The sequence below is a fragment of the Protopterus annectens genome, chromosome 8.part0, assembly GCF_019279795.1.
Source record: "Protopterus annectens isolate FY-2018-M chromosome 8.part0, PAN1.0, whole genome shotgun sequence".
NCBI lineage: Eukaryota > Metazoa > Chordata > Ceratodontiformes > Protopteridae > Protopterus > Protopterus annectens.
Window position 1 is genome coordinate 1,424,991,857 of NC_056741.1, and position 12,167 is coordinate 1,425,004,023.

Sequence of the window (12,167 nt, forward strand, 5' to 3'; positions counted from 1 at the left end):
ATCACCAGGGACTTAGGTGCCCAGTTTGATAGCAAACTGACTTTTGACCACCATATTGCCTCCGTCGTACAAAAACTTTCTACATGGCCCACGTTGTTAGTAAGGGTATTTCATCCAGGGAAAAGGTGGTCATAACATCCCTGTATTCTTCCATTATAGGATCCATTATTGAGTACAATGACAATTTCGGCATATACCTCACAAAGCACATGCAGCAGCTGGAGTGACCACAGAGATTCCTCACCAGGAGAATCCAGGACCTCGAACATCTAACCTACACAGATAGGTTAAAGGCCCTGTCACTCTACTCAGTCTCCTACAGACTCCTGAGAGGTGACCTCTGTCTGGCATACAGAGCAATCTCAGACCCTGCCTTGATGGGATTGCTGCATACCTGCATGTCAAGCCACACTCCAGTAATCCACACGTTTGACCTCAGCCTGGTCTGTGACATCAGTAGAACTTGTTGGCGGGACAGATTTGTGCCCCAGAGACTCCCCCTTCTGTGGAATAGACTCCTGCTCCACATCAAGCAGAGTCCTTTATTAACCCTTTTTAAGCACAACCTGGATAACTGTATGGGGATCTGAAAATACACCCCCTGGGATTCCACCTGTGTCCCTGCTGGACAGGAGCATTGGATGCTGACTTGTCATAAAATGGGATAAATTCTTGTTTAGGCTTGTAAGTGCCTCAGGGCCAATGGTGTAGTAGGTTCCTATGATCTTATGATCCTATGAAACCCCTTGAGGAGGCTTTAAGGACATTAAAGCTGCAAACAGTCCCTGCACGGAGGCCTGCCACAAACTTTGTGGATCCCTGGGAGCAGAAAAAACATGTTTAATTTTTTGCTTCTTTTTTAAGGAAACATCCCTCCAGAAAGCTGAGGAGGCCCAGAGCCAGGATAGCAGTCATGATCTGTTTTAGTAACTTCTTCCCCAACCAAAAACTGAGGAATTCTCCTAGTCCCCCCAGAAAAAAAAAACAGCCATGGTTCCTCCTGAGTGTCTGAGACGAGTGCCTGCAAACCCTCTTTGGATGTCCTACCAGTTAGACCCTCACTGGCCTCCGATATGGTCTTGGCAAACAAATCTAACAACACAGCCAAGCGAGCCTCTGGGTATGTAATGACTTTAGGAGAAACAACTGCAGAGGCTTGACAGTGGAAGATTCCATTCATACCTTTTTCACCTTCTTCTTCCCTAACGGCTGACCCTTGGGGAGGGAGATTCAATTAATTATATCTTTAGCGAGAAGCTTAAGACTGGTTCTCATGATACAAGGAAAGGGAAGAAAGTCTACTATGAAGGGTCTTCAGAATGAACACCTGAAAAATCGAACAAGAAGTATGGTCATGAGATGCTCCTAGACAAAAAAGACACTTATTGTGGCGGTCTTAATGGGGAATCTGTCTCCCACACCTGGCATGTACCCTTCTTGGATGACATTAACCCCAAGGACCACAAAAAGAGTAAGAAAAAACAAAATCCCCAATAGGGCACTTATCGGCAAACTGCAAAAGAGGTCAGCAAACAGGTGTAGTTAGTCACTGGAGAATGAAAATGCATTCAACTGGCAGAAAAAGACACAGGTAAACAGACTGGTGGTAAAAAGATATGCTCAGATGGTGGCAAAGAAGTTCTGATTATGGTAGGCTTGAACGTCACCTTTATGCCCTATGCTATGCAATGAGCATTTGGGTGAAGTTCGGCATAACTTTCAAAAGCAACAAGTAGTTTTTGATAAACTGGCTGGACGTCTGGGCTTCCATAGCAGGGAATCCCATCTGTTAAGAATACTGAAACAGTTAATGTAAGGGTGTCAAATGTACTGATAAATTTCAAAGTAAGAAAGATAAAACTGGTATCTCAAGTTCTAGTTTCCCATATATGAATTTTGTGTATTATTGGATAATCTGCTAGATCTAAATAAGCAAATATATCTGCATTCATTATTCTTGACAGATTCATGGACACACGGAAGGTTCTCTGAGTTGTTCAAACTTATGTAACATGCATATAGACATTACAAGAAGCAGATATAGCTCTGGATAGTGTATGTACCTCACACTTTTACAATTTATAGAATGCATTCATCATATTCATTATGTTGCTTCATGTATTCATTATCCCCTTTGTAGTATGCCTTGTAAAGGCATGTTGATTTAATATTTACAAGTTTTGCTTTTTTTTTTTTTTTTTGTAAATACTCCTTTATACTTGTACTACCAGCAAGAAAAGACATGTCTAAAGGCCCGAATAATTAATTCTTAGTTACAGGCAGCAACACAAGCATCAGATAAGCAAAAATAAGTTCTTTTAAAATGATTGCTAGCAGTGACTGAAAAAATTAAACTTCACAAGCAAGGTCACCTGAGGAGAGATAGCTTACATTTGTGCAGCAATCTGAACAACATTACATGATCACTGATTTAGTTGAAAAAAAAAAATCAAAACACTAAAACATATATATATATATATATATATATATATATATATATATATATATATATATATATATATATATATATATATATACACAGACATGCACACACACACACACACACACACACACACACACACACACACACACACACACACACACACACACATATAAATTCCTCTAACTGAGAACCAAGAAAAGAAAGCAAGAAAAATAGCGTGCCTTAGAAAACTCAAACAATAAACTAAAATAATTTTGGTACGGCTTCATAAACAAAACAAAGACACACTAAGCTAACACATGCAAAGAGTGGCTTGCAACCTGATACCTAAACAGGACGACATCACTGAAGTGAAATGCCAGACTGTATTACATTACTTAAAAATGATGGTCCTATTCATACTTGCTATGTCTTTAGAAATGTTTGCTTGCAGAAATTCCCCCTTTGCTTTTAGCTTTATGCTTGTTACAGCATTTGTACAATCTTAAAAGTGCCTAGCTCAGACAAATTTAATGTTATCCCGCTAAATTCAGAATGCTGTTGCTTTATTTTGTAAAATTGCATTTTAGACTTGTAGAAATTACTGCGATTGTCAAACCGTTTATGTTTTGTAAACAACAATAGTTGACGACGTTGAAGAAGAATCAACAAACTGTGATATTATCGAATAATGCAGCCGGCAAACTTTAACAAGTAGTTTTCACATCACATATGGCACTAGAAACATCATTTATGACATTATTTGTCTTTAATTCACCAGATGGAGGATTCCGACCTTTTTCAATTGCTTTTGTTTTTTGTATTTTTTTGCCCACTTCGGTCTTCTTCAAAGAGGTCCAATATTTTAAGTATAACTGAACCCTGGCTGAAAGATCCCAGTTGCTTTTTAATGTTCACACAAAGACATTTTCCATGTTTCCTTAATAACAGAGCAGATCAAAGTAAAGGTAAGTGCTCTGCTCTTTGTATGGAAGAATGGAAGACCCCCACCCATACTAGTTACACTAGCAGGAAATAATATCAGCGTAAGCAAAGACTCACCTACTAAATGGTGGCCTTTGTCACTGATAACAATCTCACTGTGATACTTCCAGGCATAGCTGGTATTCCTCCATTCCAGTCCAAGCCTTTTCAAAACAACTGATCAGGCACATCTGAAAGCATTGTACAAGAAATTATATAAAGTTAGTGACAGACATTAACAAGGACCTTCTGGCACCAAAGAAGTCACAATTAAGCATTTCATTTCTCAGACTAACCGTACCCAACTAATTAATTTACTTACCAGGCACAGCTCATGTAACATTAATACCAATCTCCTAATCTTAATTATAACTAAAATCTCCCTCAGATTTAATAAAATAAAATGTCTCCTCTATCCCCATCTTCCTGTCCAGGACACTCTGTCATTTAAATAACCCAGTGCACCTCCAGTGACACTAACAATAAAATCTTTTACAAGTTTGAAACTCCTTGCTTGAAATCATCTAAATGACCTAGACCTACTCATGCTTTAGATACATTTAATTCTTTCATTAAACCCACATCCTGGGCAGACATTTCCTATTGTAAAAAAAAAAAAAAGATTCTTATAGATCAGCAGTGCCCTTGATTTAAATTGAACCTGAAATTTCTTCTCACACCAAGAAATAAAGTCTAGGCACTATGGAAGGAAATGATCCAACTCACATATGGCAAAGAGTCATTATATATTTTATATCTCTCTATAGATACAGCACTGTGATGGTCATAACTGTATATGGCACAGATATTGTAAGCTTCGTTATCTGTAATGTCTCCGTACCATCATACCCTGCACATACCTTGCAAGTCACATTCCTATAAATGAACATTATTTCCTACGTTAAAATGTTTCTCAGATTTAATATTACTGTAAATGTTTTCTCTCATATCTTTCGTAGAAATATGTTTTTGTCATTGTTTGTGTGATTATAAACCAATTTTATAGATGTTTTTCTAATATCTTATGTGAATGTAATCAACCATTCTGTGCTTGATTCGGTCCAAAGAGATCAAAGCATTATTGTAGTAAACAAACACAAATAAAAAATGAAGTTCTCACCAACATAAAAACAAATACAAAATAAAAATCAAAGAAGCAAAATTTTCTACCTCAGATCATAGCTAACTCTTAGGGCATCATAGACTATTACAGGACATAATATATGTTGATGATAAGAAAACCAGTAAAGCAGTGTCAATTATGGATGCCTTGATACTTCTGAAAGCAGGAACTGAAAAATCCTCCTGCCCTCAGACAGCATCATCTAATAGCAATAATCCTGTCACATTCATAGTGTAAAGTCAAACCCAGCCCAGCCTGCCAATAAAGCTTCACTCCTTGTTTAAGGTAATCATCTCCAGAACAGTAATTTCATGAAAAGCTATATGAAACAAATAATCCCTTGGCAATATAGCTTTCACCCTCCTTTATTCACATTGCTTGTCACCCCCTATCTAAACCTTAAATATATTTTCAACCACTCTTTAAACAGCAGTATAGTACCTCCCCCAGTTTAAGCATTCTCAGATTATCTCCATCTGAATGGTGTAATTTCCCCTGCAGTAAATATTTCTTCTTTTTTCCATCACGTGATTCTTTGCATTTGTAAATGTCATCACAAGCACCATGACTAAGTGGTCACTTTTTTAGGGTAATAACATTAGCCTCCATAAAGGGGGGTCTAACCACAACCCACATTAAATAAAAGAGATTTACAAGGTGATGACTTCTGGTCATTCAACTAGCTCATAACTAATCACCTTAAACTGAACACCACAAAAACAGACACTGTGTTATTTAGGTTCATAGGTTCATAGGTAGGTACAAGGTTATCTGCCAAAGGGCATTTATAAGCCTAGCCAGACTGTGTCGGCTTTCACCACCCCATTGATTAATTAACTGAGCCTCTGTCAAGCAGAGCCAATGAAGTGATCCCAGGGGTGTATTTTCTGTTACCCATCCACTCGTCAAGGTTTCACTTGAAGAGTGTTAGTGAGGGGCTCTGCCTAATGTAGTTAGGAATTTTGTTCCAAAGCATGGGGAGTCTCTGTGACAGGAATCTATCCCTCCAGCATGTTCTATTTATTGTTGTGGTGAGGTTTAGCTCACTAGAGTGCATGGCTCTCAGTGACTTGGATTTCTTTAAGTGGAGCATCTCCATCAATTCTGAGTTGGACATGGCTTTGTAAGTCAGGCAGAGATCACCTCTGAGTAAGCGATATGCCACTGAGTACAGCCTGAGTTTTTTCAGTCGGTCTGCATAGGACATATGTTTGAGGCCAGTAATCCTCTTGGTAAGGTACTTTTGTGGTCTTTCCAGCTGTTGGAAGTATCTTGTGAGGTACATCCCAAATGGGGTATTGTACTCTATGATGGGTCTGATGAGTGATGAGTAGAGGGGCACTATAAACTCTTTATTTCTAGATGTGAACCCTTTAGTAATTAGATGGGCCACATAGAAGGATTTCCTAACTACTTTGGCAATATGATTGTCAAAGGTGAGATTACTATCTACCTGGGTCTCCAGATCTCTTATTACCTCTTCTGTATTAAGGGGGATGCCACTTATGTGGTAATTCGTGGGTGTTTTGTTTTTCCCAAATGGGATGACTATGCATTTTTTGGCATTTAGCTTGAGGCCATGACTTTGACACCAGGTGTCCACCTCAGTAAGACCTTTTTGGAGGATGTCTGTGTCAGCCGGAGAGTCAATTATAGCTCCCAGTTTGCAGTCATTGACGAACGTGGTTAGCCATAGTCCTCCTGTGTTTGCCTGTTCTTCTGAGAAGTATATGCCAAACGGTAGGGGTCCCAGGACTGAGCCTTGTGGGACACCACTTGTGAATGGTTTAGAGTCGGACCTGGAGCCTGCTATTCTTACCGCATGAGTTCTGTCTGTAAGCCAGTTGGCAACCCATCTTGTGACGTAGGGTTTTATGTTCAGGCTGGTGAGTTTTTTCTATAATACTTGAGGGAGGAATGGTGTCAAATGCCTTGGCGAGGTCAAGGTAGGCTTTGTGAATCACCTTTCCCTTGTCTATGGCCTTGGTAACTGTCTCAAAGAAGTCAAACAGGTTTAGCAGGCATGATCTGCCCTTAACAAAGCCGAACTGGGTCGGGTCAAGTGTTTGGAGGTTCCCAACATCCTTGTTAATGAGTTCCATGATGATGCACTCCATAGCCTTGCAGACCAGGCTAGTCAGGCTTATGGGGTGATAGTTACCAGGGTCAGTTGTGGCCCCTCCTTTGTGGAGTGGAATAACCGTTGCTGTGTGCCATTATATGGGCACATAGCCTGTGGAGAGGCTGAGGTTGAACAGCGTGTTTAAATTTGGGGTTAGTTTGTTCTGTAGTTCATGCAAGATGCATCCTGGACACCATCTGGCCCCATTGATGCTGTGTTTTTGGCTTTTGAAAGAGCTGTTTTCACCTGTGCGTCTGTGATTTCCAGGACACTACACTTTTCCGGTATTGTTGTGGGCCCTTTTGGATGTGAGAGGGGGGTGAAGTTTGCACTGAATCTATCTGCCAGGATGTTGGCAATATCAGTAGGTTCAGTATATTTTGTGCTATTTTGCACTAGCTCAGAGCATATCTGCGAGTTGTCACTTATATTCTTGACATAGCTAAAGAAGGCTTTGTGGTTATCTTTCAAATCCTTGGCTATTTTTCTTTCGAAGTTAGCCTTGGATGATTTTATAAGGGACCTTAGTTTCTTACTGATACTGATCAGGGATGTCTTTCCATCTTGGGATTTGCTTTTTTTCCGAACTAGTTTCCTCCTTTTATTGTATAACCTGTTTATGGCAGGGGTCCACCAGACTGGTTTCCTTCTCTTAGGGGAGTGAGTCTTGGTTTTGCTAGGGATGGCATGATCCATGCTTCCTTGTAGGTGCTCATAGAGTGCATTTGTAAAGGATTCTGGTTCTTGGACCGTGTTATCCTTTAGCGTGGGGGCTGCGATACTTACCACCTCTGTCTTAAGTAAGGGAAAGTTGCTTTAGAAAGGATTTTCACTGTGGTTTCCTTAGTTGGGGGTGGTGGTGGGGTGTGGACATCCAGAGTGATTAGTTTATGGTCTGATCTAACCAGTGACAGGTTGACCTCTGGTGCAACACCTGTCGCCCATGTTGGTGATGACCAGGTCCAATATGCTTTCACCTCTGTTAGGGGAGTTTACCAGCTGATCCAGGGCATTTGAGATGATAAATTTCAGGAAGCCCTGAGCCTGGGAGTTTATACTCAAGTAGTTTTCCCAGTTAATGGTAGGGTAATTGAAATTGCCCAATATCAGGGTGTTCAGTAGGACCTTCATGTTTTCCAGTGTCTCCAGAAAGGCAGAGTGGTGGTTCTGGGTCATGGAGGGTGATCTGTAGCAGGTCACAATTTGCATTGCATATTTACCCAATGTTAGTTGCACATGGATGATCTCAGAGGTATCATGCTGTGCCACTAACCTGGAGGTGTAGGTATTCTTGATGAATATGGATACACCCCCTCCTTTTGTGTTTCGGTCCGTGTTCTGTGGCTGAAATGTGTGGTATGAGTTGTAGCCCAGTAGTGCTGGAGTGCTCTCTGGAGCCTTGAACCAGGTTTCAGTTACTGCACAGATGTTGACATTCTCCATACTAAGGAGTGCTTTGAGTGCATGCATTTTGAGATTTAAACTCCTGGCGTGGAGTAGCATAACTCTTATTTTTTGATTTGTGCTGTTTATGGAGTTGGGTTTTACTTTTGAGCCTTGCCTAAAAAAGGCACTATGGGAGCAGCAAGAGCCTTGGCCAGTATTCAAAAGCCTAAGGGTGACAGGTGCAAGCCATCTCTTGCGAAGCAATGCGGCTTCTCGAGCATGTTGTCCCAGGCTGACAGACACTGGATCCCCTTTGAATGACACCAGAAGTTTAGCCGATTGTTGAAATTGATCATTTTTTTCTTTATACTGAGGAATCATTCTTGGTGAGGGCAGGATGCTACTTAGGGTCAGGGTCATACCCACATGGGCTACATGATCAGAGAGCTCTTCCATGTCTCTTTTCATGTAGTTCAGGGAGGTACATCTCAGGTCATTTACACCAACATGAACGATGACAGAGTCATATTTGTACTTATTCTGGATTGACCTGAGTGCTTGTGTTATGTGGCGGATTCTGGCTCCCGACAGGCAGCTAGCAGTAGCCTTCTCCTTGTTCAGCCTAGTGAGTGGGACATCAGTGTGCCTGACTATAGAGTCACCTATTACTAGTGTGTTAGTTATGTTATTTCACCTTAAGGGCTGTGATTGTGTGGCACATTGATTTTGTGTTTTATTTGTTGTCTGGTTTGTGACGGGAGGTGCAGGTTTTTTGGTTGTCTGCTTTGGAGCTCTCTGATGCTTTTGCAAGTTTTTATTTAGAGCTTCTGAGTATGATTTATTGTATTTATGTGTATTTTTTGCCAGTGCCAGTTTAGTAGGTCTATGTGAGGCTGGAGGTGTGGTGCAAGTGTTAACCTTCTCCTCATGACTGTCTGTTCCAGTCTTGGGTGGAGAGACCTTAGCCTCCAATTTGGATGTATAATTACATCTCTTGCATATGTTAGTGTTTTGTGGTAGGAGGAGTGGGTTGTCTGTGTACATGAGGCAGTTGTAACATTGTCTCAGGATACCCAGGTTCACCAGCTGGACTGGAGAGTACACCTGAAATTGCCCTTTGGTCATGAGTAGTAGGATGAGCTGCTTAGTCGCTTGGTTGGTCCGGGGTGGATAAAGAGCCTTGTCCTGCTGGGCAATCAAGTGTTGGGGTATATTAGTGCTTGCTATTAGGTCTGAGCAAGTGCTGGACTGTAGGATGCTTTTGCTCAAAGCTCCCTCTCTCACAGGTGAACAGAGAAACCTCCTTCTAACCAAGTAAGGTATGGACAACTCAGAAACTTGTAACACAGTCCTGAATTCAGCACTAGCCTGAAAACTGGACTATACTAGCTTAGAAGGGTGGAAAACAAGGAATGTTTTTTTTTTTGAAAGGATAAGGCAAAAACAATAAAAAGTACACTTGAAGCTTTAAACGACTACAAGCAATCAGAAAAGGCTATTGTACTATAGTGTGTAGCCTACAACAGTTAAACAAATTATTTAAACAAAAAACAACTTTTTAAAAGTCTTTTTTGTGACATAATATATGCCTCTGATCTTGGTAACTCCAGTTAAAGAACAGCTTACTTAGATAACATAATGTACATTTGAAAGCTACAGTATCATAATAGTGAACAGGATGGAAGGGCAAGTAAGTTTCTTCCTGAGTAGTTTTTCACTTAACCCCTTATGCTAGGCATTTAGTCCTCATTTGGATTATGCTCTCCCTATTTTTACTCTAAATCCCTCACAAAAATATTCATAAAATTCAAATAATTTGAATAAGCACCTGTCACTTCATTCATCTTTGTCACAGAGTTGAACACCATTGCATCTCACTAAAAAAACATTAATTACTAGTTACATCTTGAATGACCTTTAAATTATTATATGAAAAATATAATTCCACCTTGAAAAGCAACCTAATAGTAAAACCTCCACCACATAGCTCCTCTATGCAGAAAGACAACAGCCTACCTTTTCATTGACTTTCATTCATCCTTGATATTGGTGAAAAGCATTTTAGTTAGATTGTATCAGCCAACTAGACTTACAGAACCATAGAGAAATAGCAACCTGCACAACGTTTTGGACCTACCACTGTACCTTTGGTATAAACATATCAGTCTATACCTTAGTGCAGTAAACAAAAGCAGCACTGAAGTAATTTCTAAGTATAAGTAACAAAATTGTATAGCTGTAAATACATTTCCGTTCATTTTTAAACTCATATGGTTAATTTTCCCTGAACAATGCTAATAAACTTGTAATGCATAGAATGCCATGTTTACACTCCAACAACAGTTAAATATCTGTGCACTACTCGACCTTAACAATGCTTAAAATGGTGTTTAAGTACTGTTAAATACCCTCTATGTGCTGTTAAGATTACATCTGGGACTAAAGCCTGACAGTGCCAGCCAGTAGCAGAACATGAAACAGCTTTGTTTCCACTCCATTTCTGTCTTTTGTTTACTAAATTACAGCCACCATTTTTAAACAAACTGCTTCCCTCAGGCAGGATATAAATAAAGGTGTAAACCACTTCCCCACTGCTTTATCAGCATTTAAAACCAGCAAAGCACAATGCATTTTTATTTATTTATCTTACATTAATTAATAGCAAATGGAGCAGCTATATCTCCATGCACTATAAAGAATTAAGATTAATTTAGCTGCTGATTTGGCATAGTGGTATGTTGCTCTGACTGTAGTGCATAGGGTCCTGGGTTCAAGACTTGCTAGTGAAATGAATGGTGGCAACACAACATTCTCCCATACATGTTGGAGGGATAGATTCCTGTCCCAGAGACTTTCTATACTCTGGAACAAGCTACCCATCTATGTCAAGCAAAGTTTCTCATTAGCACTCTTCAAGAAAAATCTTGATGAGTAGATGGGAAATAGGAAATACACCCCGGGGATCACTTATGTGGCTTTACTTGACAGGGGCACAGGAAATAACTTTCTTGGGTGGTGTATGCCAGGGAACCTTGTTGGCTAGGCTTACTTAGGCCCTTGGGCTGATAACCTAGTACCTACCTATGAACCTAATCAGATCTCTGATCATAAGGTATTATAGCTGTTCACATCATAGATGTCAAGACTCACCTCATGAGCTCCCCTCTCAAGGTGAATTACATAGCATCCATGTCTTGTACACATAATATACACCTTATGATTAAAAACATGATCATAATCATCTATATTATGCTTTGAAATGCCTTTGTGTGTACATTCTGAGGATTATTTGTGTGTTAAGATCTTCTGAAGAATCATTTTTAAACCACTGTATCACATGCTATATAAAATTCTGTAATGACTGTATAGCTTTGTAATATTCTAAACTTCTTTGTATTGCTGAATTGCCACTCTTATCTACTTGTTTAACAAATAAATAAATAATGACCACATGTGCAACATAAATCATAAGGCTGCGACTTGTATTACATCTGATGCTAATATATATATATATATATATATATATATATATATATATATATATATATATATATATATATATATATATATATATATATATATATATATATATATATATATATATATATATATATATATATATATATTTATATGTATATATAGTCATACACCTGACCTGCAAAGGCAGATAACTGCAACTGTCTCATCTTTTGTTTCCCCCAGATATAGGACTTTTATAGGTTAAAGAGCAAGTCGTAAGACTGGACCACAGTATAACCTGTGCCTAACTTTCAAATTTGATAGGCTAAAGACATAGGAAATGAGCGTGTCTTGCTAATTAGTTTTGCTGGTGGTAATAATGGATTATTATTGTTGTTATATGAGAAGTCACTGCTAATTATATACATCAATCCATTCATCCAGGACTTCTTTTTCCCAATTTTGCACTTGGTGTCAGGGTGTCACTTCAACGATAACAATCATCTAGAGCCAAAGACAATGTCAGGTGGCTAGTCCTGCCATGGTAATTCTTCCACAGCCCACACTCACATGTACACTCATAACTATGGCCAGTTTAGAGTGTCTATGGAATGTGGCAGCAAACTGGAGCACCCAGAGGAAATCCATGTCAACACATGGAAGACATGCAG